Source organism: Xyrauchen texanus, chromosome 30 (assembly GCF_025860055.1).
Source record: "Xyrauchen texanus isolate HMW12.3.18 chromosome 30, RBS_HiC_50CHRs, whole genome shotgun sequence".
Classification (NCBI taxonomy): domain Eukaryota; kingdom Metazoa; phylum Chordata; class Actinopteri; order Cypriniformes; family Catostomidae; genus Xyrauchen; species Xyrauchen texanus.
This window is the reverse complement of record NC_068305.1, coordinates 3,414,844-3,442,606: the sequence shown is the minus strand read 5'-3', so window position 1 is coordinate 3,442,606 and position 27,763 is coordinate 3,414,844. Positions and strand designations below refer to the sequence as shown.

General features: G+C 39.7%; 1 protein-coding gene across 2 annotated transcripts in view; it reads left to right on the top strand.

Moving 5' to 3' along the window:
- Window positions 1-27,763, top strand: part of lrfn2b (leucine rich repeat and fibronectin type III domain containing 2b) — a 175,906-nt gene that overhangs the window by 105,311 nt on the left and 42,832 nt on the right. For both annotated transcript variants that reach the window (XM_052098723.1, XM_052098724.1), the window contains one exon: window positions 13,651-13,750. The gene's annotated coding sequence lies outside the window, so the exon portion shown is untranslated. The remainder of the gene's footprint in view (window positions 1-13,650; window positions 13,751-27,763) is intronic.

Here is a 27,763-nt window from a genome sequence, read left to right as displayed (position 1 = left end):
TGAGTCGGCCCAGAATCTCCTGAGTTTTTGTGCTCGTTTTGGGTGAGATCTGTGATTTCTGTGGAATGGATTTCCACATAGTAAAGTGTGCTAAGCACAGCCAAGAGTATTACCGTCTTATTAGATGCTGAACGCATTATCAAATTAGCCAGATTATTTAAGAAACAAACACATCAGGGGTGAAGATATGTATGGTGTTGTAGAGGGTGTGTTCCAATTTTGAAGAAATCTGCAGACATTTCTAAATTCTGTGGGCAGGTAGTTGACAAATGCACAATGACATGACCTTTTTTTCTTTATCATCATTTTAGGTTTAGTTGTTTATACTTGTATAAACAATGCTGGGTAGTAACATATTACATGTTATCTGGATTATGTAATCAGATTACAAAAAAAATTTTTTTTATATACTTAATATATACGATTAATGTCTGACAAAAAATTGTGGTTAACCGCTTTTGCAATTATTTCCACATTTTCTTATTATATAACAGCTCTGAGAAGAAGAAAAAAGTCATATATCACAATTGAAGGTGTTGGTGGATGCATTTCTTAGGGATTTAAAGTGCCATACAAAAGGAAAACTGATAAATACAAAAATATAAATACGAGGTAAAAAACAAAAAAGACTCTAACATAGGGCACAACACCGCTTATCTGCATCCATGAAACCAGAGTGCCTGGAATCCCTCCAGAACTGCAAGATTATTGTGGGTTCACAACATGTATTTCACAACATCCAGCCATTTTTTCTACTGCAACAGTTTAGTAAAGAAATCCGTTGTCTGTCAGACACCCCATTATAAAGAACCGGCAACAGACTCCATAAAAATACGGTCTACAACACTTTACAAATAAAACTGTGGACTATGTATAGTAACGGGAACATAAATATATTGTTGAATGCGGTGAATTTGTACACAAATAAAAATAACGAGGATGATTTAAGATGCAACTTCTCAAAGTTTACCACGCGGCTAGTAACTACACGCAATGCACCGCACACTTTTCAGCACGCTTGCATCCCTCAATACATCACTAGTTGGTTGTTGGATGACTAGTGGAACATCCTGTCCCATTTGTAGGATGTGAATCTTTTATATATCTTCTGTGACTGTCTGTAATACATCCATCATCTTCAGGAACCCTTGGTCATTCAAATGCTCTCAGATTGATTATTTAAGTCACTTTTTTCAGTGGATAGGATTGTGGTAGATTGAAGTCCTCTGTTTAAGCCCCAGGTTTCATGTGAATTGAAAGTTCAGTCCACGACACCTGACCATGCACCATGCGAACACAGTCCATAACCATAGTAACAGCTGCATGAATCAGTCTGGCACAAGCGCAAGCGAATAATATTTTTGCCAGATGTTAATAAAACATTTCACGTTTTCAACCGTAGATTAAAAATTATTATGGTTCAATTAACCGTGACATTTTTAATCACAGTTAATAGTGAAACTGTATAACCGCGACATCCATAATATAGTCTGCATGTGCTGCGCACTTCATAGTGGAGGAGTACTCTGTTCTGTCATCTCATATAACACACAGCGCTCATGATCCTTTGGAATTCGGAGTTATGAGCGGTCAGCTTCACATATTCATGCTCAGGCAGACGAAGATTGCAGTCTTTTGGTGTTTAATAATCTTACTAGGACATGTCATGATTTTAATTTGATTAATTGTGCATTTCAATGTAAAAAGAGTAACAGAGCATATGCTCAGAAAGCTATCATGAGCACCGAATTGAGTCGGTGATTGGTACTACCGGTACTTCAGAAACACTGGTATCGTGACATTGTTTTATTTTAGTACCGACTTGGTACCAAAAGACCAGCACTTTTGACATCACTAAATATATTTATAATTATTTTAATTATTCTAAATTACCTTAATTTAGGGGCCTTTCTCAGTTGATAATGGTATGCAATTAATTCCGATCAAAATTTCCATGCAGTCTCTCAATTAATATGAGTTCATGAAAACTGGATGTAGAATAATGCAATACAGTTCACGTTGCAGGATAGTTTAAACTGAGTGGCTGTTTTTTAGCTAGAAATGAGCATTTGACTTTCAGGTCCCTTAAAGAATTAATAATTTGTGTTGTATAGCCAGAAGGTAACAGATGGGAATTTGTAATGTTAAACATTTATGCGTATTTGTTAAAATCAACATTTACAGCACTTATTAATATTAGTTAAAATATTGTGAAGTGTTAGGTCATGTTAACTGATGTGCTTGTCTTATGTTAATGAATACAACATTATTTAAAGTACTTCTCAGGAAATTTGACAAAGGTTTTTAGCAGATAATAAAATTAAGCAATATTTATTTACTTAATGAGATTCTCATTTGCTGTTACTCAACACTGAGAACATTCAAGGGACGGCTTTATTTCCATATTCTGATCAAAATTACATTATGAAATTGAGACATATCAAAACGCTTTGATGATAAAATTTTAAACCAATTTATTCTTCATTATGAAATTCCAGATGTACTTATTTTTAAGCGATCCACTGGCCGTGATGTTCTGTCGATTAGCTACACTGTCACTTTCAATCTGATCCTCTGACACGACAATGCCGTTCATTTGCAAGATGACACAAAGTGCTGCTGACTTCCTGTAGGCGTATGATGAGAGAAAGGCCCCATTTAAATGCATCTCCACTGCGATCAGATCACATGGAAAACGGCAATTACATATTACATGGGAGGTTGTGTTAATCAAACGTTGATGCGTCATTTAATAAAATGCTTTCAATCATAAAAATGGGATCTGATCTTCTGTGTTTCCCTACTTTTCCTCAGAGAAGGATGCTAACAGGGATTAGAAGTGAAGAACGAAAGAGGAATGGAGAAACCGTTTCAATTAGACCGGAAGAGATCGATCGTTAAATCGAGTGATTAGATCGCAACACCACTCTGTCTGTTTTCATTTCACACTGTGAGAACTGAATAAAGAGAAAAAGCCCAGAACTCTCAACACATTGCTTTAACAACAGGTAGAATAGAGTATGACAGAATATTTTCAACCCTGTTTATTTAAGGGACGGACAACTGTAGTGCAAACTCATTACATGATTAATTGTGTAGTTGTATGTGCATAACAAAAGCACCCTCATTGAAAATGGTCAGACTCTATCCCTGACCTCCTCTACATGTGACGTTTCATGTGGACAGGTGTTTTAATGTGTAAAGGTGCCCCAGAGACATGGGCACCAACCAGCTATTCTTACTGAAATATGTACATTATTCTTCATTAGCACTGACAGATTAATACACCTGCTGTAGCGTATTTTTGTTCTACTCATGCATGTTGATTTTTTTCTTTATGTGAAATATTGAATAACTATAAACTCTTGGTACTCTAATGGTACTTAACTTTAAATTTGACTTAAAATTACCATGTAGTTTACCAACTTTAATATGTAAATAGAGGCAACCTAGCTAGAACAAGCTAGTACAGTGAATGTTAGCATGCCGAATGCATGCTACTGGATAAGACATGCTTTGATTAGCATAGCAATTGCTCAAAAGGTTTATCAATAGACTGTAGAATTATCTAATACTGAATCTGTCAAAAAGATAATCTCAAGCTCCACTATTCATAATGGTAACTCCGCAAAACTTTAACATGTAACTACAAAATAACTACAAAACATTAAACACAAACAAGTATTTCCCTTTACATTAATCTTGTACAAAGATACACTATATAACACTTAATTTTAACATGTATGCTTTACTTTCGAGTGCCATGCTTGGAAATAAATTGTGCGCCAATTGAGAGTAAAATGGTGTCACATTCAGATACAATTTTTAGGTGAATTGTAGATATTTTTTTTAAAACATACCTCCCTAACCTAAAATGTTTGCCTGAACCTAACCAATCATGTTTTAAAATATAAATGATGTTTAAAAAAGACATCCTTACCAAATCAATGGCTAAACTTAACCGTTAGTGTTTTAAAATACATATGAGAAGTAAAAAAATAAATCCTTACCTTGTCAATGCCTAAATCTAACCATTAGCATTTTAAAATGCAGAAGCAAAATGAAAAAGCACATTTTATGAAGCAACCTCCTCATTTCATGTCACTTCTATGACTCTAATGTCCTGTGGCAGCTTGAATTCATGGCTGGACTTGAACCATAGTCCTCCAACTCTAAGTCATATGAGTTAGGTAAGTTAGGTGAGCTACCAAGCAAGATATCTGTGTTGGAATAAGTGTATAAATGTAGGTGAGTTTGTAATAAAAGCATTGAAATGTACATATAGCATGTTAGCATTAGCACCATGAATGAAGAACGTAAACATTGAGCGGTTTAAACATTTACTTATGTGAATATTACTCATAGAATGCAGCATGAAGTCATTGATAACACATTGTAATGTTGTATTGGACATTTGCAATTGAGCAGCTGGCATCGCCATCAGGAGCTCATGATGTTTGTATCAGTGGCGTTTTCTTGTCTTTGGATGAGAAAATATGACAGTACAACAATTAAACAAAACATATTACTGTAATGTTGTTGGAAATGATGAAGACAGTGATGATGAAGTGAAGAACCCAAGTGCAGTTTTATTTACAGACGTGCAATCCAAAACCCTAACTATAAACGTGAACATGAATTTGACTTGACAAAAACTAGACTTGACATAAACTTGAGACTTAATATAAACATAACATGACTTGACTATGGCTTGGCTTGGCTTGGCTACAACAACAACAACAACAAAGTTACATTCACATTCAATACTTGACAAAGGAAAATGGTAAACATGAGGGTTTAAATACATAGACATGGGAGAACAACGACGAGGGAACCAATGAACAGACAGAACTGATAACAAGATAATTAAACAATAAACCAATGAAAACAAGACACATGAACATGGAGGGAACAGGAATCACATGACTAGGGACACATGACATGAAACAGGAAATAAACTTTCAAAATAAAAGATATGATAAACACGAATCAACAAAATGCACATGACAATTTCAACATATGAGGTCAAAGAGCAGGGCCGGTTCTAGACATTTGGAGGCCCTAGGCAAAATGTATGTTGGAGGCCCCCCGCCATGCCCTCCTCCCCTCCACCTTTCAGAATTCAAGAGTTCACACTTACATCAAATTAAATAGAGTAAAGATTATGCGTATTTGGCATGCTGTCCAGGGGAGGGCTCCAGGCTCTGAATTTTGGCCAGATTTACACAGTATTACATTGGATTGCATTGTATTTTGGATTGTGTTGTTTACATCCAATAAGAGATTATTAAAAATCAAAGTGAGGAGATGGGGCGGTGGAGGGATGCTGATAAACTGTCAATGAACAGAGGTAAGTCTGCAGTATATATACCTCTTATCTCGTTGATTATCTGAATGTGCTCCTCCCGAACTTTGTTAATAAAACATAATTTAATAAAATTTTAAGACTTGAAAACAAATATGATTCCTAACCATTTTATTTATACAAAACCTGTTATCAGTATTTTTATATTTTTACTTAAATGTGCATATTAATGTAACTTTAATTAAGGTAAACAAAAAAAAAATCATCTGAAAAGTCAGAAAAGTCTTTTTAGCAGTCAGGAAGTTTTTTGCAGTAATTTGTTCAATAATTTATTTATGGTAACTCACTAACCCACTATTTGGGATAATGAACATTTTTGTTTTTGATAGACTAAATATAGTCATATTAGGTATGTATTGTAGAGAAATACCTCATGATACACAAATCAGCTGCTAGTGGAAGTGAAAAGACAAGTTAATTTCGTCAACTGTAATTGTGTGCTTATTCATATGCTTAAGATTGCATACTTATTTTCAATAAATATTGCAACAGTATTTATGATTGGAAAACGAAAAAAATGAAGTCTATTATGGTCTATAGTCTATTATGGTAGACTAGAGCAGTTAATGTAGGCTAAACATCTGCGTTTTAGAAGATATACAGACTGTTTTAAAACATAATAAACAATGCTTTAGTATAGTGCGTTTGCTCTTTGACTGACAAACTTGACTTTTTCTGTAGTGTTTTGCGAGTCAGCTCCTGACTAGGGCTGGAAATCGATTGTAGCTACATACGCTCGGATTCAAAGTGTCAGAAGCGAATTCAGTCCATCAACGGCGCTCGTGCTCTTTTGAACTGGAAATAACCGTCAAATGATCTATCTCAAAATGACGCTGATCGTTAGAATCAGTTTATTTTTTACAATACATTACAATCACTCAAAAATAGATGTTACCTGAATCACGAGCTGCACTTTCTTTGCGTGCCTGCTTAGCCTTACTCTTAGCAGCACCTGAAGGATTAGTTCGCTTAGGCGCCATCAGATAAATTTGCAGAAAAGTTGGATTTTATTCATCTACAACCTCATCATTCATAAATTCAGAGGTTGGGAGTGACTCGCATGTAAACGGTGATATTAATTGGTTTAACTACAGGTGAATGACAATTGTTATATCCAATGGACAAACAGCATAGTATTTTGCTGCTCTTGATTGGTGGTTAAGCATGTGTATGTTTTAGAGGCCCCGCCTCCAAGGCCGAGGCCCTAGGCAACTGCCTAGTTCGCCTATAGGTAGCGCCGGCCCTGTCAAAGAGTGTATAAAGCACTCATATTTTTAAAAGTTTACTATTGGTCCGCACATCGGCATGAAGGGATCAAACTGATGGAAATGGATGGACTAAGTATAGAGTAAACAATAACCGACTCTGAAAACACCACTTTCACTCACATCGGTATCAAATAAATTAAATGACTTCAAACATGAAATGATCTGATAGTGAGCCTTAGTTCTATTCAGTTAAAGGTGCATCTCTGTTGTGTTTGTCCAGAAGATGACGAATTATCCATAAATAATTACAAATCATGACAGATTATTGCAGTTACTATTTCTGAAGCAATTAAAAAATATGCAATATCAATATCTCCCATGCTGCTTTACAGCTGACATCAGGTCAGAGGGGGTTGTCGTCTTAGAATCTCACACCAGTTGTCCTCTGACAGCCTCACCCACACGCCAGCGAGATCATCTTATACCTGCCCAGTCTTTGAGCTGTCTCTAAAGCCCTATTCATACCGCTTGTGATGTCGCTGTAGTTTTCAGTCGCAAGTAGGCGTTCCGAGTTCTGGCTGTTTGCATAACAGTAAAGATTTGTTCCATGTCATTCCATGTTGGCATAAGATCATTGGTTCTGCCAATAACAATGAATATTCTGGAGAGAAAATTATGTATATCTATTTGGGATGTGCATTTGGTTTTCTTGAACGGTTAATCGTTTTTTCGTCTGGTTTATAATGTAATTACACTGAACTTGTCTAATTATTGCGCTAAATATATAGTAGCAAAAGGGGAAAAACACTGTCCTTCCTTTTATCAAGCGCTGAAACGTTGCTTGGTGAAAAACAAACTGGAATCATGTTTAATGGTGTAATAATCACATAAAGTAGGCCACTGTTCTTCAGAACACAGCACAGCGAATGAAACATAACACAGGTGTTTCGAGATGGATTTTTTTAAAATTCAGGTCTGTTTAACTTTACTCTGTGTCATAAAATGCGCCGATCCTGTGCAGAAAAACAGCGCAGATGTACGCAAAAGCATGTCTGAACAGCCCCTAACTCGCCCTATACTTGAAAAGCCGAACCACACCCTGCCGGAAATCCAGACGGTTTGTCGGAACTCATCGAGCTCGTGAGGTTGAAGACCTCTATTGCATACGTAGATCAACCGAATCGTGATTTTGATATTGGAATAGTGCTGTGTCCAACGGTTAACCGAATGTCGACTATCCCTGATATATATTGCACCAAATGCATAATCAAGGAATGCTCTTTACAGATCTGGCCATCTACTGTAAATGCACTGAGAGTGTAAACGGCAGACTATCTGACTCAACACACACATACAGGCCTGTATGTCTACCAACAGGATAACTCAATGTTACTGTATGCTAATAAAATCTAATTATGTGTGGTTTCCCCAAATGTATTTCTGAACTCAGTTTTTTCAGTTTTTCCAAGTTAACTTATACGTATGTATGCTTTCAAAATAAAATGCAAACAAATGTGTCCATGTTACTAATATGCATACTGGCAAACAGTAGCAAATTCAATTGGTTATACACTCACCTAAAGGATTATTAGGAACACCTGTTCAATTTCTCATTAATGCAATTATCTAATCAACCAATCACATGGCAGTTGCTTCAATGCATTTAGGGGTGTGGTCCTGGTCAAGACAATCTCCTGAACTCCAAACTGAATGTCAGAATGGGAAAGAAAGGTGATTTAAGCAATTTTGAGCGTGGCATGGTTGTTGGTGCCAGACGGGCCGGTCTGAGTATTTCACAATCTGCTCAGTTACTGGGATTTTCACGCACAACCATTTCTAGGGTTTACAAAGAATGGTGTGAAAAGGGAAAAACATCCAGTATGCGGCAGTCCTGTGGGCTGAAAATTCCTTGTTGATGCTAGAGGTCAGAGGAGAATGGGCCGACTGATTCAAGCTGATAGAAGAGCAACTTTGCCTGAAATAACCACTCGTTACAACCGAGGTATGCAGCAAAGCATTTGTGAAGCCACAACATGCACAACCTTGAGGCGGATGGGCTACAACAGCAGAAGACCCCACCGGGTACCACTCATCTCCACTACAAATAGGAAAAAGAGGCTACAATTTGCAAGAGCTCACCAAAATTGGACAGTTGAAGACTGGAAAAATGTTGCCTGGTCTGATGAGTCTCGATTTCTGTTGAGACATTCAGATGATAGAGTCAGAATTTGGCGTAAACAGAATGAGAACATGGATCCATCATGCCTTGTTACCACTGTGCAGGCTGGTGGTGGTGGTGTAATGGTGTGGGGGATGTTTTCTTGGCACACTTTAGTCCCCTTAGTGCCAATTGGGCATCGTTTAAATGCCACGGCCTACCTGAGGATTGTTTCTGACCATGTCCATCCCTTTATGGCCACCATGTACCCATCCTCTGATTGCTACTTCCAGCAGGATAATGCACCATGTCACAAAGCTCGAATCATTTCAAATTGGTTTCTTGAACATGACAATGTGTTCACTGTACTAAAATGGCCCCCACAGTCACCAGATCTCAACCCAATAGAGCATCTTTGGGATGTGGTGGAACGGGAGCTTCGTGCCCTGGATGTGCATCCCACAAATCTCCATCAACTGCAAGATGCTATCCTATCAATATGGGCCAACATTTCTAAAGAATGCTTTCAGCACCTTGTTGAATCAATGCCACGTAGAATTAAGGCAGTTCTGAAGGCGAAAGGGGGTCAAACACAGTATTAGGATGGTGTTCCTAATAATACTTTAGGTGAGTGTATATATATATATATATATATATATATAGATATAGATATAATATAAATAGATAGATGGATATAAAATCAGGTGAGCATCCACTCCTGCATGAGGCAAAAAGCCTTCTTCAGACCACATCAAATTGTCACATTAATTGTCTAACATGCACCACATGATCTCAGACATGTTTTTAATCACTTTCAATTTTTTTAGATTGTGCTTGTATATGGTTAGAGACATATCATAGAAAATCGAGACTCTGCAAGGATTAACATCTCCATCTCACAGAAGACAGATGACAGGAGCTCCACTGTCTTCACTACCATCTGTAGTCGCTGCATCATGTTGTTTCACATTTGCATAGAGATAAACATTTCTCAACTTTGTCCTGTCGCTGAAAACACCCACATCTATTCACCTGTGATCGCTGGTCCTCGTGTCACAGGAAGGTTCCAGCTCCCATTAAAAATGAACAAATTCAGGTAGCTTTGTTGCTGCAAATTGCTGGCAGTGTGAACGGGGCTCAACAATGTAAAAAAAATTTTGAGCACACCTTGTGACATGCCAGCGGCTAACAGTCTGCCATTCTGTATCAGAGTAATATTTTTTAGGCTCACTCTCACTGCAGAAATAGCCCCATGTGTGCTTTAACTGGCCCCAAAGTGTCACTCCTCTGAACTTGGGTTGAGCATGACTGACAGGACTGAAGTGGAGTTTGGTGCCGGGGTGTTTTCACAGAAATAATTGTTTTAGCTATGGTGAACTCATACAGGTGTGAAAGAAAATATACATCAACAAAAATAGCCACAGATTTTTGGCAGACAAAGTCAATAAATGTTGGCTTTTACAAGATTAACTATGGTTAGTCACTACAGTATGGTTACTACAATATACTACTATGATTCATTTAATGTTGTCACCCTATTCTTTTAACCCTTGCTAAAATTAACCATGCTGTAAGTAGCTTCAATATAGTTAGTGATGTTTAGTTAGTAGTTTGTATTGTACTGAAGCTAACTACTTTTTTAAAGAGTATTTTGACTTTAAGTTTAATTACTTAAAGTTATGAGTTGTTTCCCCAACACAAGTCGCCTCTTCTTTCACATTCATCCTCTGTTTCTCACCCACTTCATCTTTGGCCTCGGAGCTGGAATTGTTTTTACATGGTGGACTGCACTGATCATCCAATAGTCTGTGAACTAAAGAGTAAAAATCTCATTTTCCACAGATACATTGATTTTCAATTCTAACATTTAAACTTCTCAACTTACCATAATTTCCGGACTATTGAGCGCACCTGAATATAAGCCGCACCCACTGAATTAAAAAAAAAAAATATTATTTTAAACATAAATAAGCCGCACATGTATAAAAGCCGCAGGTGCCTACCGATACATTGAAACAAATGAAATTTACACAGGCTTTAACGAAACACGGCTTGTAACAAAAATAAATAGGCTTTAACGAAACACGGCTTATAACAAAAAATTAAAAATTAGCAGTAAACAATAGCCTACCAAGAAAGCTTTTGTTGAGTCAATTCCTCACGCTGCTGTTTCCAATGTCTTATCATCGACTCATTAAGACCAAGCTCCCGTGCAGCAGCTCTATTTCCTTTTCCAACAGATCAATCGCCTTCAACTTGAAAGCTGCATCATATGCATTTCTCCGTGTCTTTGCCATGATGAGGGTGACAAAATGACTACTGTAATCAGAATGATGGGAAGTTTGAGCGCGCTCGATTTAATCTAAACAGTAAACCAAAAAAGTTGTTTGACCTTAACCCGTTCGGCAATTTCATTGGTCTCTTGATAGCTTCATGCCGCCTAAAAACTGAGCACGTCACAGAATGTTTTTTGTTTTTAAAATAAAATTTGAAAGCGAGAAAAATCCATATATCATTGTTTAAGACGCAAGGTTCAATGCGTGGGAAAAAAGTTGCGGCTTATAGTCCTGAAATTACGGTAGACCTACTATGAGCTTCTTCAGAAGCCACAAGTCAGTGTGATTTTTTTAGAAATCATGTTTGTTAGCAAATAACTACACTACCCATAACCCTGGAGAGAGCCCCACCAATCAGAGAAGTTGCGGTTACCATGGAAACGAAAATTTAGGCCAGCAGCAACCACCTACTCATATGAAGCATTGCGAATGACGTTATTAAGTCAATCTCCCTACACTCTCAAACTACTAATATGTTTGATCATTTGATTTTATGTACTTCTTGTTTCAAAACGGTTTTTATATTGAATTTTATGTTTTAGTATCCTTGTTGGAGTGAGTTGGATTGGCTGACGTCTTATTGCAGATTTTTTTAAATCCCTATGAAGAAAATGAATGGGGAAAATCCTTCTGGAACCAAAGCCTCAAAATAAGTGGGTGGTCAGTGTAAAATGAATTTAATATGAGGTGAGGGTGTTATTTTCAAAGCTTCTGTGCTGGTTGAAGTTTATTGTTAATTATTGTTTTTCTTCCAGAGGCAAAAGCAGTCTGTTAACAGTGCCATTTCTGACCCCAGTGAATATACCGTGAACTCTGATCAACAATCCATTTATCAAGTGATAGAAACAACAATACGAGCCTTGAATTAGAAAACGCTTGTATTTTACCAACTGGATGCACCTAATGCTACACATGTTTATCCCTGTAATCAAATTCATTATAAAACAATGAACCACTTTGCGCATGATATTAATCACACCAGAATCCGCTTTATAACACACATTAATGAATCAGACTGATTGTATACTAGTTTCAGACTACTACAGGAATAATAGCACATGATCACTTACACAATGAAGATGAAGCATTGCACATTAAAATATTTGCACAGTGAAACATGTTTGCCTTGAACAGAAACGCATGGCCAACACCAACAGATTGCTTCAGATTGTCAGTAAAAGTATTAATTTAACGAAGTGGTCCTGACTGAAATGATGTTTAACACCAGACGGTAGATCTGCGCCGTACTTGCCATATCTGATGTGGGCTTGCATTAGTAGTTGATCAATGATTTCATTTGAGTGTGAATATCAGATTTTATTTCAGTCTGTTCATTACGTAAAGTGATTGTGTGTCTTCAGAAGACTTGGAGTATAGTGTGATCGATAACTCTGACTGTGGTTTCGTGGTGTGTTTTTTTTTTTTGCGTGTCCTTTTTGGAGCTTGACAGCCCACTTTCATTACATGACCAATTTTCCTTTTGTGTTTTCACAAAGGTATGAAAGTCATACGTGTTTGGAGACATTAGAGTAAATTAAAACTCAGCTACAGATCCTGCTGGGATTGAGCGCAGTCAAGAGCTGCTGTGTGCATCTTCATACTCTCAGCTGCTTTAATCAGCGTTATTGCAAGCTGGCAGGCTATAAATCATTATTATTATTTTTTATTGCACTCGGTGAGATTAGTCCACATTCGCATGAAATCCCATCTAAACAAATGCAGCTGTTTTGGGTTTCATCTTGCCAAAATCCACCTCAGCAAAAACTACCGTAAGCCTCTCATATAGCAATCATATTTTAAACATATCTGTGTATTTATGCTCATGCCACGTCATCAACTATATAGACATAGCTGATTACAAGAAGACCAGGGGCCTCATCATTTATAAAACCTACATACGATTAGATTTGATCCTAAATTCCATGGATTTGATCCTATGTCAAAAGTGAGGAGCAAATCGTAATCAATGGCAAGAGCTAACACAAGATAATAGCCACCCATTTGACTTCCATAAATGTCCAAGTATTTAAAAGGAAAACAGGATAATCAAAGAGAATAATGCTGGATGGAACTTGATAAATAGCTTTTTGGCTATTGGTTAAAATGATTCAATATCTAAATGTCACATGCTCAACTATTGACTCAATGCAAAGAATACATCAATTATTTAAAATCTGCATGTTATAAATAGTTTGAGGAAAGTGATGTAGATGGTACATTTTAATAATGTTATTTATTGAAAACAAAAGCCTTGACCTTGTTTCCTTCATTGCAGGCTGTAAAGTAATTGCACGTGTTCAAAGCCGTTGTTAAAGGACACAGAAAGTACAGCTGGTTATTCTCTCTTCACGTACAGCGAGTTTTGTTGCATATCTTCTGGCTGATTATTAAAATGCTGCATACTGTACAGTATATCTCTGTTGTTGTATTAAGAGGGAACGCTTGTTGCCATCAGTCGTAATTCAGTCATCATCATGAGATAAAGCGAGAGGCTGTGTAATATGTTGTGTAGAATGTAACAGCACGGTCATGTTGTCAACTCTACCAGAGAAGACTTGTACTTACTGTTTTCTCTCCTCTCAGGTATGTCATTGCCCTTCTGCAGTAGACGGGAAGTTCGTGAGACTTGATTGACAGGCCTCGCCACATCAGGAACCTATGGCAGAGCAGCAGCACAATACAGGTAAGGAAATGGCAAAATATACAGCACAACTGTCCGTTTTAAATAATAATGTATTAAGATTTCAAGACAGACCTCAGCGATGAGCTCAGTGACATAGTAATAAAGGAAGGAAGGTTAAAGAAATAGTTCACCAAAACAAATAATATTAATAATAAATAATATTATATAAAAATAATAATCCTCTCATCATTTGCTCACTCTTATGTGGTCTCAAATTCAAATGACTTTCTTTCTGATGTGAAACACAAACACAGATATTTCCATACAGTACATGTTTGAATTGTTTTTATCTATATAATGCAAGTCAATGGGTCTTTCAAGCTCCAAAAAGCACATAAAGGCAGCATAAATGTAATCCATACAACTCCAGTGGTTTAATCCAGTTTTTTGTATTGATTAGTAGTGCATTCCTATAAAGTACACAGTTTTGTACCTGTCTTTTTATGATTTTTATATACGTTTTTGTTTCAAATCAAAGGGTATTCATCTTGAAGCTGGTTGGTTTAATTCATGACTCAGAACTCATTATTGTCTAGAACCATTGTGTCCTTGAGCAAGGCACTTAACTCCAGGTTGCTCCGAGGGGATTGTCCCTGTAATAAGTGCACTGTAAGTCGCTTTGGATAAAAGCGTCTGCCAAATGCATAAATGTAAATGTAAACGTAACCAAGGCCACTGAGAAAGTGGAAAAACATTTTAGATGAAGGAGACTTAAATCTCCATGTGTTCTCCATTTAATCTCATTGTAAAGGGGTTAAGGGAAAGGAGGAGGCGAGAACCGGCTTGACAGTATAAATAATAGTTTTTTTTTGTGATCAACATTTTTATTGTTTTCTGGGGGGGGGGTTACAGACATCTCCAAAATCATATGTGACTATATAAGGAGAAAAAATAAATAAATAAATAAATAAATAAATAAAGGATAAGAAAAGAAAAAGGAAAAACATCACAGTGGTAATGATTGGATGAATGAGACAATACATTATGATAAGACAATACATAAAACAACAGAAATATGTACGGCAGGTATAGTTCACAACAAAGATTGCCTATCTGTTGTCCCTGGACCAAGAGATTATCCTAGATGAGAAAGAGTTCCAAGCTTGTACAGTCGCTGGTCGCGCCTTATTGAGTCGTGCAGTTGTATATTCAAGGTTGACAATGTTGACAAGGCTATGGATCCAGAATGATTCCATACACATATCCGGAAAGAACCAGTTTTTCGAAATTGTTTTCTTTGCAGAGGTAAACCCTGCGAATAACATTCTGAACTGAATTTGCTTAAGATTTATATCAGAATTATCATTAAGGAGACAGAAACCAGGATTAGGCACATAAAAAATGTCAAGTATACCCGCTAAAGATGAGTTTACATGCAACCAGAACTTAGAGATAACTGGACAATCCCAAAACATGTGTAAAAACGTTCCAGGTGAAGCAGTGTTACATATATGACAATTGTGAGTAGGTTGTAATTTCATCTGGAATCTCTTATAAGGTGTGATGTAGGCTCTATGTATTGTTTTGAAGTGAATTAGTTGGTGAGCTATGTTCTTAGAGGTCCTACTTAGATTGTACCATATTCTCTCCCAATCTAGGTTTATATTTAAACTCCCCAACTCCCTGTTCCATATGGACTCAATTGGTAAAGCCTGGGCACTATGCTGAATCAGTGCACTATATATTAAAGAGACAGAAGGTCTGCCCAGTAATGGTGCAATCCATTGCAACATTGGATGTGAGGGGACAGGAGAATTCCAGGGAACTCCATATGTTTTTAATGCTGATCTTAGCTGAAAGTAAACAAAATAAGAGGACCCAGGAAGTTAAAAGCGTGATCTTAAATCTTGAATGGAGCAGAGACCTTGAGTATCATATATATCACCTAATGTATTCACCCCAAGGGATGACCAAGATGGCTGATTAAATGGTTTGTTGCCACATAATAATCTCTGGTTATGCCATAGTGGCGTGTTCCGACAGAATTTAGGTGGGCCGCCCATCCACCGTTCTGCTTTCTTCCACACTTGTATAGAGTTAGCAATGATGGGCCCAAAATTCTCTTTTATTGTTTTGTTTGTTACACTAGAGAATAGGATGTCTTGCAGTTTGTGTGGTAATATTATAGCAGATTCAATCAATCTCCATGCCGTGGTAGACTGTGGGTCTACCCATGAGCTGAGTGCTCTGATCTGAAATGACCAATAATAAAGTTCAACGTTTGGTACTGCCAGACCACCCAGCAGTTTGGGTCGTTGCAGTGTATTCAAACGAACCCTGGGCCTTCTACCATCCCAAATAAAACTGGAAATCATAGAGTGAATGTCTTTAAAGTAATTTGGAGGGGGGCAGAGTGGTAACATAAAGAAAAGGAAATTAAAACGGGGCAATATGTTCATTTTGACTGTATTAATTCTACCTTGAAGAGAAATATAAATAATAGTTTAATGATAAACTGAACCAAAAACACACCAACATAAACACACACATAAATCCTCTCTCTCTCTCTCGAACCGCTGTCACCGGCCGCCTTTATCCCTCACGCGCCCCATCAGGCTGATTTGGGACCGGGTGTGCGTTGTTCCAGCCCTGCCCCGCCCTCCTCCGTTCTACACTCCTCCTGGCGTTGCCTCGGGCCGGGGATTCCCCGGCATGACGTACATCCCCCCCCCCTCCTCTATGTCTGCCGACGGGTCATCCCCGCCTTGCTCGGCGTCGGAGGAGGCAGGAGGGTAAAAACAACAACAAAACAAAATAGGCGAGGGATAAAGGCCAACACGGAGCGACAAACAGAGAGAGAGAGAGGGAAAAAAAACTCACCAGTTCTCTGATGTGCCGTCACGTGGTGTCCGATCACTCCTCCACCCTCTCAGGCAGACGCTAGCCGCTCCTCCCCGGGTGGACCTGAGTCAGACCAACCCCCAGGGTACAGAATGTCCCTCAGCGTAATCGGCAACCCGTGGGGACTCTCCTCTACCTCTGGCAGCAGCCCTACCACTCCAGGCGGTAGGGGAGTCGCTTCCTTCCTCCCCTCACGGACGGCAGTCCTCTCGACCCCTCCACGTTTCTGGGGGGCGGTAGTGCACTCCTCCACCCCTGGCAGCGGCTTCTTTGCTCCAGGTGGTTGGGGAGTCCAGTCCCCACTCACCTCGTGGACCGCGGCCGGGCGGTCAGGCTACTCAGTCCCCTGGGTTGATGGCTGTGTCGAGGACTCCTCGATGGGCATCCCTCCTCCTTCCCGGGTTTCGGCACCAACGTAAGGGGGTTAAGGGAAATGAGGAGGCGAGAACCGGCTTGGCAATATAAATAATAGTTTAATGATTAACTGAACCAAAAACACACCAACATAAACAAATAGAGCAGCTGCCTGTAATTCTCTCTCTCTCGAACCGTCGTCGCTGGCTGCCTGCCTTTATCCCTTGTGCGTCCCCATCAGGCTGATTGGGGACCGGCCATGCGTTGTTACAGCCCGGCCCCGCCATCCAACGCTCTACACTCCTTCATTTTTGTATAGGAGAAACAATTGAGATATAACAGAGATTTCATTAGGGATGTTTCTTTCCTATGGGACTCCTCAAACTCTAAACCTTCAACCTAGTCTCATAGAATGAATGTTACTGTAACTACATTTCTGCAAACTGACGTATCACTGCTGTTTCCTGGTGAAATGAAAACTAGATGCACTAAACTGTGCATTTTATTCTTTTTCAAACAAATCACAAATACAACAGCTGATTATGACTTTAGAAATACGCATATTTCAAATAGGTTTAGGTTAAAATTGTAGGTAAGGAGGTACGTTTTACTAAATAAATCCTCCATCAAATAATTCACTTTAAAAACCTCGTCTGATTATGACACTAGTTCACTATTTCACCCCGCTGGACATCTGGCAAATGTAATGAAAAAAGTCATTTTGTTTTGCAATAATGTTGCTACAGTCAAGTAATGTTTATGAGATCAGGCTGTTAACTTTAGTTTTATACCGGCCACTTTGTTTTGGATGTGTTTTCAGGCAGCAGTCAGTATTTTCTGTCAGGCTTTCATGGACAGCTCATACCACAGATTACCGCACAATGTATTTTTTGTGTTTTAATCTCTCAGTGTGACAGCATAGCATGTGATAAAGGATTAATGTTTGGTGATTGTGATCACAATAGAGCGAGCAGAGCAATGGATGCCTCTATCTTTATCTCATCTGTGTCTTCATAACAGATCTCTTTATGCCTACAGAGTGAATGATCCCTAAAACTTTATTAGTGACGTGTCAGCTGCTGTCGCCATACATCATTTTACAGTTAGTTCTTGGACTGTGCTTCTTTGGCTTTTCTGACTTGAGGCTTAGAGCGACAAATCGGATTCTCTGGAAAATTTCATCAGCGGAATGTTGAACAGATCCGCACAGTATTAAAGCTCTATGTGGCTTCCTCTTTAGAGAAGTTGGCTCTTGATTATACTTTAAAAGCAGGAGTGTTTAGTGTGATGAATCAGAGATATTGAAGTGGATTGGTATCTTTTCTGACCTCTGCATCTAGAAAGGTCATGTCTTGTGAAAATATCTCTGTCTTGTCTCATGATACATTTACCATCCATCCATCCATCCATCGTCAACCGCTTATCCTGTGTACAGGGTCGCGGGGGGCTGGAGCCTATCCCAGCTAACATTGGGCGAAAGGCAGGGGACACCCTGGACAGGTCGCCAGTATGATACATTTACCTTAGAAGCAAAATTGCACAAGATAATAAAACTTGTATTAATTTATGAAAATGATGGGGGTTTTTTTTCTTACCCCGTTGGCAAATAGCTTTGAGAATAAACCTCAAATTATATTATATTTAAAAACGTATTTGTAATAATACTTATTCAAGATATAATCACTATACACAAGACTCTGTGCACTCTTAGAATTAGTGATAGTCTGATATATAGATTGATATTTAGACATTTTTATAGTATTGACATCAGCCAAAAGTTGTGTTTGCTTTGCTAATCAGCAGAAGCGTTCCTTGTGTTCCACATTGTACCAACAACCTTGTCAATGGATAATAAATATTTTCTGCTGTTAGATAATAGATTCATTTTTGTGAATGAAAGTAAATTTAATTGTATATGTGTACAGTTCATCTCAGTTGCCTTAAATTGTATGCAAATAAAATAAAAAAAATAAAAAAAACTGAGTTCTTAATGCTTTTCAAAGTTTTCAATGGTGCGTTCTCTTCGATAATGGTGAGGGCAGAAATACTGCTGTCACTCAACAAACAGAAGTGATTTATTATTGGAGTGAAAATGATGCTCTTGAGATCATTTTTTTAGCTCTCCGTCTCCATCTTTGTGTGTCTATTAATAGTTTAGTAACACACTTTATGCATGAAAAAGGCGTCAGTTCACTTTGTGCCATGCTGTAGGTAAAAACACAAGCCGTACGGTTGTGTTTAGAAGTTTACACACCCCTTGCACAATCAGCTTAAGAGCTTAAGCATTTTAACAATGAGATATCATAAAAATGTATATTATCAGGGTTCCCATGCATCCTGGAAAACCTGGAATTTTGCAATGCAGTTTTCCAGTAATGTAAAATTTGAAAAATACCTAAATGTCCTGGAAAATAATTCAGTATAATTATATAGTATTGCTAGCAAGGTTTCTGTTACATGTACAAAATCATGAAAACGATCATGACTCTGAATAGGAGTCAAATGCACAAATTTGTGTCATTTTGTCACTGTGCATTGTGAAACAAATATCAACGGTTAAGGGCGCTTACAGCAGCAGCCAATTGTGTGCTTGGCAGTCATGGTCCAACCAAGGCAGATAGCTTGATTGGCTACAGCAGCTCGTGCACAGTGAGAAGCAGCACTCGTGAAACTTCACATTCATAATCAAACTGAATGAATTGGTTCATGTACCAACAGACTGAATGAGAGGGGCATCTTGCTCATTCACTTCAGCATCAGCATGTGAGTCTACCTTGTTCATCACACAGAGAAAAGGTGGAAGAGCTATTAATGTGTAAAAGTGACTGATGTTTATACATGTTGAGGGGTTTTTACATGACTCGTGAAGTGACGCAACCTGGGCTACAACTTCACACCAAAGTGTTTTTCACAAACGTTTTTGCCTCACAAATTATGTCTTTAATTTAAGCAGCTGCCTGTACAAAGTAGTTTTGTACAAGGGAGTACAAAGCTTCAGGAAATATTTTAAAACTGTCCAACTTTATGAAGAGATTGAATGTTTCAAAATTTGTTTTAATTAACTATTACCTTATCTTTTCTGAGTAAATAGACCCCAGTTATTGAAGTACAGTAATTACATTCACCAAAATACCTAAATGTTTACACATAAACATGAAGGAGTCCTCTTTTATTTTCTGCAGTCAAAGCAATTGGCATTTTTTTATTTTCAATGTTTATTGTGCACACCTCCTGCAAGCTCTTAAATTCGCCCCTCCATGACGCTTTCTGCAAAGCTTGTCATGTGGAGGGCAAAGCATCGCTTGATGCTGGCATTGAACGGAGCGTTGATGCCTCAACTCAACTCATGCACATTATTTGAGGAAAAAAATTATTTAAACTCAAAATTATTATTATTAGGCTATTGTTGTCTTTTCTAATAAAAGCAATGCTCAGAAGTTTAAATACTGTAGGAAAATGATACATTAGATCTGCTTTGTTCTTATAATGCTTAAACATTTGACATGCACATTTTAATAAAGGAGAAGGTAAGGATGTTTTTGATTCTCATTACTATTATTAGACTATTATCGTAGTTTTTTTGGATGAAAACTCATGCTTGGCCGTTCATAAACTGAACGGAAATTACAGATCTGTTTTGTTCTTATAATGCTTAAATACTATAAAGTCTCTTGGCAGATTTCGGTTGTGAACTTCTCAAAATGATTCAATGAATTATGCATTGCACATAAGACACTCATTTGTCACTAGATAGTGGCATCTCCAGAAGAGGTCACTAAACTAATCAATTAATGAAACTGAACAATTTTGTGGAACTGAAGCAAGCCACATCAAAATACTCTTTATTTTTGCAGCTGATTCTGCAGAATTGTGCAGATAATTGTATATACTTGAATCCATAAAAAGCTTAAATAGGTGCTTTTAGCTTATTCTTTAAGAGAATAACCCTGTAAACCATGTCCGTGGATCAGTGATGGTCTCAACTTTTTCGACCCTTATGAGTTTGCATCCCTGTGAGTTATAAACTTTAGACAACGATGACAGTCAGACCACTGATAATTGTTTTTAATTCATTCACACTGGGATGGTAGCGATGGTGCGTCTTAATACCTTGGGATGTGAATTAATTTTCAATAATTCAACGATCGGTGTGATCTTGTACCATGGTTATCACATGTACTATGCGGAACACACAGAATCTAGTCATAAAAATGGCATTCCCCTTCTGTCACTCACTCGACGTTGTGTCGAATGTTTGAGTTCCCACTCATAAAAGAGCAATACACAGCAGGCGTTGAACGTCCTTTTCAGGACGCGTCTTTTTAAAGATGTCTTTCCACCTCTGTGTAGTTCCTGGATGCGGTTGATTTCGGGCATGCTTGGGCTGTGATCACACGCAGGCAGCGTTTTAATATGGTTCATGTTCTCAGTGTGAGAACATAGCCATGGCAACATTGCGGTCATGGCTTTCTTTTCTCACGAGAGAAAGCCACCTCAGCCGCCCCCCGTGTCGTTCCTACTTCCTACGGGATTGAGAACAACCCGGCTGGCGATGAAGGCGATTTGGGGATGACGAGGGGCTCGTTTTCACCGGGTAAATCTCCACGAACCACGCTGTCCCCGGCATGCTTGCTTGCTTCTATCCGAGCACGGGATGAGTCATCAGAGCTCCTCTCGGGACAGAGGCGCTGGCATATAGCTTGCCCCACTGGCTGCGCAAGTATGGATTTCCCCCAGTGAGACTTCTTGCACCTGTGCTGTGCAAGATCAGGGAGGATGAAGAACAGGTCATCCTGGTGGCCCCTTACTGGCCCCTTACATTTAACGAATATATTCTTCTAGAATTTATAAAGATACGCATAAACAAAATCACATGACTTTTCCTCAATAAGTCATGTGAATACATAATTCACTCTGAGAATATCATCAAAATCATCATGTAGCATCTCAAATGTTGCTCTGATTATCATGAAATGTAAAAGTCTGTCATGAAACTTATATTATCATCTCACAGAACTATGTGACAGTTTTGTTCTCCAACATTAATGACACACAATCATACCTCTAACATGGATTTGAGGCAACATAGAAAAGAAAATACACACGGCAGCTTCAAAATTCAGGTTTGAGGTATGAATATGTGTATTTGTGCTTGTGTCTAGTGTTTACCGAAGACTTAATTTTACTCATTAATCCAAAACCCATGATAAAACCCCACAGGAAAATCCCGAGGGAACCCATGGAGAATTAGACTTCTAGGTTCGCCTACAAACTGACATCACGGCTGAACAGCTCTTTTGTGCATCAGTTACTGGTTCTCTACATCCCTTAGAGGCTGTTGCTAACTCAAAATCAAAGCTTTCCTATTAGAGATTACTGTTGCTGGCAAACATTATGAGACAAGTGATCAGATTAAGTGAATTATCTCTGGAGTTATTAAGTAATATCTGGATTAACATTGCATGCATTTATATATAGCCAGCAGTAAGTTCTCCAGTTTATTATTGAGAGCAGTCTACATCTAAAACATGAACGTAAGCAAAAAAATTTGATATATTAAGGATGGGAGCAGGGTGCACCTATTATACTATATATATATATATATATATATTAGGGCTGTTGAGTTAACGCGCTAATAACGTGCGATTAATTATACAAAAAAATAACGCGTTAAAAATATTAACGCTTTTAATCGCATGCTAGTAGTACCACCTGTTTTCTCCAGAGGGCAGTAAGTGAAATTTCAGCTGTGTGAGCAACACAGTTTATACAGTGAAGAAAACAACACAGATATGCGTTACTAAGGGTTCAAATGTGAACTAAGGGATCTCAATATGTGTTTAAAGATTGAGTATTAAACTATATTTAACTTGACACAGTGACCTAAACATTTTATTTTTATGATGCAACACACACGAGACGTGACACAAGCATGTCTGACGCAGGTCGTATTGTAGGGTGACCACCTGTCACCGCATTTTGCTTTGTCCCGCGTTCTGCAAGTCATAAGCAGTGTCCCCACATTTAAATTTTGTCTGTATCATTTTTTATCTTTATTATTATTTCGGCATCATTTTATTTCATCATCCTTTAAATGACAAAATCACTATAAAAAAAGTTCATAAGAAAACACTGAACATGCGAAGCGCATACTTTTTTTCTTGCCAGAGCGGGAAAACACTGGAAAAAACCCCCAGAAAAAAGGGTCTATCCAGAGCTCCTGAGAAGAAAGTGTCTTTGTTCGTATAATAAAGAATTGGAGAAAGTATATACATGGTTAAAACCAGTTACAGGTGACCCTAAAAGAGGAGAGTGCAAGGTATGCCACCGAAGTTTCACGGACAGCTCTGCAGAAGCAGTTCAGTGCCCCAAACATGACAGCTCTGATATCTTTGGCTTTGATCAATGCTGTCACCAATGTGTTCGTGGAGAGGGTGTTTTCACTGATGACCGAGACAAGGAACTGAGCATCTGTGGACCTCATCAAAAGTGAACTCCTGGTGAAAGTGAACACCTACACCTGCCAGGAGTTCTATAGTCATAATGAATAAGAAGGCCCTACTCGAAGCAGCCAGATCAGACAAAAAAATGTAAATCAAGATGCACTAAATCTGGTAAGAACGCATTTAATCTTTCTAGTCTTTAATAATGGAATTGATGTGCTTGTTTGGAAATGTGGTTTTTAACGATCAGATTATTATTTTCACCTCATTATATTTACATTGAGTAGGTCTGAGCTGTTAAAATGAGTTTGTATCGTAGACCTTATGCCAAACTGAGTGACGTTCACAGCTCTGTCATTAACATTTAACATCACTGCAAAAATACATTAATATAAAATCAATATTTATTCACCTAGTACAAAAATAGTAAGTTATCTCTCCCTCGTGTCCCGCATTGTCCCGCAAAATCAGGTCTGCTGACCTGCAACAGAGCAATAGCCCGGTGGTCACCCTATCGTATGGTCTTTACTTCACAAATATATAATTACCGGTTAAGGAGGTGTCCTTTAAACTGTTACACCATTTTTACCCAGTCAGTCTGTATTTAAGAAACATGCTCCCTGAAATAGATGCACTTTGCTCCTTCTGTAATGCTGTAGATTAATCTGACCCTCACCTTTTATGGGAATGTGCCCACGCTGTAGTATTTTGGAGAATTTTTTAAAAATATATTATTTAAATACTCTTTGTACCTCCAACAACTCCAACAACTCTAATTACATAGAGCATTGAAAACCACTGCACTATGTAATTAATATAATGGCTTGGCATTATTGTAAAACATATCTGTAGTTCCCCTTCTGTCGCTCTCTCCACGTTGTGTCAGAGAAGCGACACTAGGGGTCTCTCTTGAGCGCCGATATACACCTCTGATCTATGAAAAAAGGCCAATGAAAAGTTGGCAGCCGGTATTTGCATATCCCGCCCCCGGACATACAGGTATTTAAGCGGCGCAAATACGGGAGTTCATTCAGAAAATTACTTCGGAGCCGATGGTCGTGTCTGCAATTGCTGCGAGTTACACAGTTCCTGCTATTCCTGTGCTGCATGCTGTTGGATCTTACGGCGCACAACAGCGGCTTTCTCCTGCTTGCACGGCTGTGCATTCCTGCCCCTGGGCGCTTCGACAGTGCAGATTAAAAAACTCTCACAAGTTTTTTCCCTAAAAGAGTGATTTTATTTAAAAGAGTAATTTCCTCTAAAAGAGCAAAACACAGCGGCGTTGAACGTCTTTTTAAGGACGCGTCTTTATAAAGATTCCTTTCCGCCCCTGTGTTGTTCCTGGATGCGGTAGAGTGCTCTCCGCTTCAGACGGCCACAGGCGTTGTCTAATGTGTCTGGGTAGCGATCAGACCGAGGCTGCGTTTGTGGATGGTTCATGTTCTCACTGCGAGAACATGACCATGACAACGTTGCGGTCGCGGCTCTCTTACAACCGTAAGCAAGCCACTCCAGCCGCCCCCCGCGTTGCTCCTTCTTCCCACGGGATTGAGGACGATGCGGTTGGCGATTTGGGGATGGCAGCGGGTGCAGCTCCGCCGGGTACGCCCCCTCGAACCACCCGCACCCCGGCACGCTCGTTGACTCCCGTCCGTGCTCAAGGCAACGGCGACTCGCCTTACAGCCTGTCCGCCTACCCTCCTGACACCGAAGCAGATGAGCTCACCGCGTCATCGGAGGGCGCGGTATCTGATGCTGAGGACTCCCCTGGGCTGCCGCTTTCGGGCCTGCACACCCAGGCTGAGGCCGACGCACAGATGACTGACATGCTTTCCCGGGCAGCCACTAGCGTGGGCTTGGATTGGAACCCTCCATCCTCCCCACAGCCATCACGGCTGGACGACTGGTTCCTTGGGTCTGGACGCCGCTCACAGCCTCAACAATGGCTGAACATGGTCGAGATGCGTGAAGCAGACAAGACTCGCTTCCTCAACGCTCCTGTCTCCCAGTTTGGCCACTTCGGCGACACCGTCAAGGACTTTTCCCAGCAGTTCTCCACGGTGATGAAACAGACAGAGGCCATCTCTCACATCATGCCTCGCCGCAAACCTGCCGCCATGGCTCATGCCCCGTCTGCTCGCCGAGGGCGTCCTCCCGCGGCCAGGAAACCTTCTGCTCCGCCTCAACCCGGGCCCAGCTCTCAGCCCCAGCGTCGAGCCAACCGCGGGAAGTTCACGCCCCGTCTCACGGACCCCCTCGTCAGACCTCCTCCTCAGTCACAAGCCTGTGGTCCGCGGGTGGTCCGAGGGGGGCGTACCCGGCGGAGCTGCACCCGCTGCCATCCCCAAATCGCCTCCATCGCCGGGTACTTCATTCTACCCAAGAAAGGCGGCGGCTTACGACCGATCTTGGACCTGCGAGTTTGGACCCTGTCCAAACTCCCGTTCAAAATGCTCATCCAGAAACAAATTCTATCTGGCGTCCGGCATCTAGATTGGTTCGCAGCGGTAGACCTGAAGGACGCGTACTTCCACGTCTCGATTCGCCCTCGACATCGACCCTTTCTACGGTTTGCGTTCGACGGCCAGATGTAACAGTACAAAGTCCTCCCCTTCGGCCTGTCTCTGTCCCCTCGCATCTTTACGAAAGTCGCAGAGGCAGCTCTTTCCCCACTCCGAGAAGCCGGCATACGCATACTCAATTACCTCGACGACTGGCTCATCCTGGCCCCCTCGCGAGAGTTACTATGCGTGCACAGAGACCAGGTGCTCAGGCACCTCAGCCGTTTGAGGCTTCAGGTCAACTGCGAAAAGAGCAAGCTCACGCCGGTCCACAGCATCTCTTTTCTCGGTTTGGAGTTAGACTCAGTCTCAATGACAGCACGTCTCTCCAATGAGCGTGCTCAGTCGGTGCTGATATGCCTCGCTTCCCTCAAGCCAGGTACCGTGGTCCCTCTAAAACGATTCCAACGGCTCCTGGGGCATATGGCATGCACAATGTGAAAGTTACCACCGCCTGCCGCCAAACCTTCAAACCCTGGACAGACCTCTGCTTTTTACGGGCAGGGGTACCCTTGCAGCAGGTGTCCCGACGCGTTCTGGTCACAACCGACGCCTCCAAATTGGGTTATCTAAATATTTAAAGATAACTATGTATAATTATTTCATCATTATATATTGAAGTATTGTTATATGAGAGGCTTTCTTAGCAAATATTTGTATATGCGATTAATCGGGACACCATGTAATTAATTAGATTAAAAATGTTAATCGATTGACAGCCCTAATATATATACAGTTGTATTCAGAAGTTTACATCCACTTGGGTTGAAGTCATGAAAACAAATTTTTTAACCACTCCACAGATTTCATATTAGCCAACTATAGTTTTGGTAACAATCTACTTTGTGCATGATACAATAAATTTTTCCAACAATTGTTTACAGACCAATTGTTTCACTTTTAATAGACTATATCACATTCCAAGTCCAATCCTAAATTAACTGTGCCTTTAAGCAGCTTAGAAAATTCCAAAAATGTATGTCAAGCCTTTAGACAATTAGACAATTCACTTCTGATAGGAGGTGTACTGAATTGGAGGTGTACCTCTGGATGCATTTTAAGGCCTACCTTCAAACTCATTGCCACTTTGCTTGACATCATGGGAAAATAAAAGAAATCAGACAACACCTCAGGAAAAAAAAATAGTGGAACCTCCACAAGTCTAGTTCATCCTTGGGGTAGGTACCACGATCCTCTGTACAAACAACAGTATAGTATAAACACCATGGGACCACGCAACCATCATACCGCTCAAAGTAGTTTGGTGCGAAAAGTGCAAATCAATCCCAGAACTTGTGAAGATACTGGAGGAAACTGGTAGGCAAGTGTCTATATAATTTTTTTTGTGTAATATAAGCCAGTTAGGTGACGTGAAGTGAATCTGTGTCAGCTGTTTACATACAACAGCTCTTTTTGATCGCTTGAATTACTACTAAAGCTAAGAAATATCTTTAAACGGCTTTAAACGAACAACTTCAGCATTATGGCTCATTACATCTGAGAGACACAACAGACTGATTAATTACACAATGTGTGCTGTTTAAAATGGCGGATGACGTTGCAGTTTCTATAGTGATCACAGCACCAGGTTCCTGTGTGCACACAACAGGTCTTGAGAGTGAGCTAGGATCAGCCAGTTGTCGAGATAGTTGAGTATGCGGATGCCCACTTCCCTTAGCGGGGCAAGGGCTGCCTCTGTGACCTTCGTGAAAATGCGAGGCGACAGGGACAGAACAAAGGGATGGATGTCAAACAGAGTTTGGGGCTGTATATTAATCATGAGACAAAAGTGTGAAGAGTGAAGACGACAGAAT